This window comes from Agelaius phoeniceus, unplaced genomic scaffold, assembly GCF_051311805.1.
Source record: "Agelaius phoeniceus isolate bAgePho1 unplaced genomic scaffold, bAgePho1.hap1 Scaffold_109, whole genome shotgun sequence".
Lineage (NCBI taxonomy): Eukaryota > Metazoa > Chordata > Aves > Passeriformes > Icteridae > Agelaius > Agelaius phoeniceus.
In genome coordinates, this window is record NW_027509875.1 from 386,951 (window position 1) to 389,552 (window position 2,602).

Genomic DNA, 2,602 nt, shown 5'->3' on the forward strand with positions numbered 1-2,602 from the left:
CCCCCCTGGCCCCGATGCGGCTCGCCCCGCCGCGCCCCTCCCCTCCCCTCCCCGCCCCGCCCCGCCCCGCCCGCCGGTAGAGGCGACGGCGGCCGCCGGCACCACCGCCAGCACACAGGCGCTGTGTGTAGCTTTCGGGCGGGTTGTTTCACGGTCCGCAGAGGTCTTGGGCCCTCGACGTGACTCTAGGGGGCCGTGGGGACTCGGTGCCGAGGCGCCCGGGGCCGGCACGAAGCCACCGGCCCTGGTCCGCACAGAGACAGAAACAGTGACACGCACCCCCCCCCCCCAACTAACCCTAACCCTAACCCTAACTCCCCCCCGCCCCCGACTAACCCTAACCCTAACACTAACCCTAACTCCCCCCGCCCCCCACTAACCCTAACCCTAACCCTAACCCTAACCCTAACCCTAACCCTAACCCCCCCCCCCCTAACCCTAACCCTAACCCTAACCCCCTAACCCCCCCCCCACTAACCCTAACCCTAACCCTAACCCTAACCCCCCCCCCCACTAACCCTAACCCTAACCCTAACCCTAACCCCCCCCCCCCCCCCCCCAACTAACCCTAACCCTAACCCTAACGCACGGCCACGCCTGCAGGCTACCACACCGCTGCGCGTGAAAGGAAGGCGCGGCCAACCATCCCCGCCCCCTCGCCAACCCCTCCCCAGCCACCTCCACCCGGCCCCCTGCCACCCGCGCGCGCGCAGCCGCCCGCCGGCCCGCCCATAGGCATTCACGCTCTGGCGTGCCCTCTCTCCCTGGCCCTGCCCCGGCCCCTGGCCCTGCCCGCTCTGTGGCAAGCGCAGCCGGCCATGGGCGGTTGGGGGCGCCCCGCCCTCCCCCATCAGCCTCCCCGGCGCTGTCTGCATCCTTTTGCCGCTTGCTAGGCTGCCGTAGGCCAAGGCCGGCCCGGGACAACAGGTCTAGCCAAGAGCCTGGGACAACAGGTCTACCCTAGGGGCCTGGGACAACAGGTCTAGCCAAGGGGCCGGGCTGCCGTAGGCGAGGGCCCGCCCGGGGACAACAGGTCTACCCCCAGGGCCTGGGACAAAAGGTCTACCCCAAGGGGCCTGGGCTATCAGGTCTACCCCGGAAGCGCAGGACATCAGGTCTACCCCGGCGGCCCGGGACAACAGGTCTACCCCAAGGGGCCCGGGACAACAGGTCTACCCAAGGGGCCTGGGACAACAGGTCTACCCCGGCGGCGCGGGACAACAGGTCTACCCCGGAGGCCCGGGACAACAGGTCTACCCCGAAGCCTAGGACAACAGGTCTACCCCGGGCCTCGGCTGTCAGGTCTACCCCGGAGGCCCAGGCTGCCGTAGGCCAAGGCCGGCCCGGGACAACAGGTCTACCCAAGGGGCCTGGGACAACAGGTCTGCCCCGGCGGCCCGGGACAACAGGTCTAGCCCGGCGGCCCGGGACAACAGGTCTAGCCTAGGGGCCTCGGCCATCAGGTCTACCCCGAAGCCTAGGACATCAGGTCTACCCCAAGGGGCCTGGGACAACAGGTCTACCCCGAAGCCTAGGACGTCAGGTCTACCCCGGCGGCCCGGGACAACAGGTCTACCCCGGGCCTGGGACAACAGGTCTACCCCGGAGGCCCAGGACAACAGGTCTAGCCCGGCGGCCCGGGACAACAGGTCTACCCTAGGGGCCTCGGCCATCAGGTCTACCCCGAAGCCTGGGACAACAGGTCTACCCCGGAGGCCCGGGACAACAGGTCTACCCCGGAAGCCTAGGACATCAGGTCTACCCCGAAGCCTAGGACATCAGGTCTACCCCAAGGGGCCTGGGACAACAGGTCTACCCAAGGGGCCTCGGCCATCAGGTCTACCCCGAAGCCTAGGACATCAGGTCTACCCCGAAGCCTAGGACAACAGGTCTACCCCGGAGGCCTGGGACAACAGGTCTACCCTAGGGGCCTCGGCCATCAGGTCTACCCCGAAGCCTAGGACAACAGGTCTACCCCGGCGGCCCGGGACAACAGGTCTAGCCCGGAGGCCCGGGACAACAGGTCTACCCCGGCGGCCCGGGACAACAGGTCTACCCCAAGGGGCCTGGGACAACAGGTCTACCCAAGGGGCCTCGGCCATCAGGTCTACCCCGAAGCTTAGGACATCAGGTCTACCCCAAGGGGCCTGGGACAACAGGTCTACCCCGGAGGCCCGGGACAACAGGTCTACCCTAGGGGCCTCGGCCATCAGGTCTACCCCGAAGCCTGGGACATCAGGTCTACCCCGGCGGCCCGGGACAACGGGTCTACCCCGGCGGCCCGGGACAACAGGTCTACCCCGAAGCCTAGGACAACAGGTCTACCCCGGCGGCCCGGGACAACAGGTCTACCCTGAAGGCCTGGGACAACAGGTCTACCCCGAAGCCTGGGACATCAGGTCTACCCCAAGGAGCCTGGGACAACAGGTCTACCCCGGTGGCCCGGGACAACTGGTCTACCCCGGAGGCCCCGGACATCAGGTCTACCCCGGTGGCCCCGGACATCAGGTCTACCCCAAGGAGCCTGGGACAACAGGTCTACCCAAGGGGCCCGGGACAACAGGTCTACCCCGGAGGCCCCGGACATCAGGTCTACCCCGGT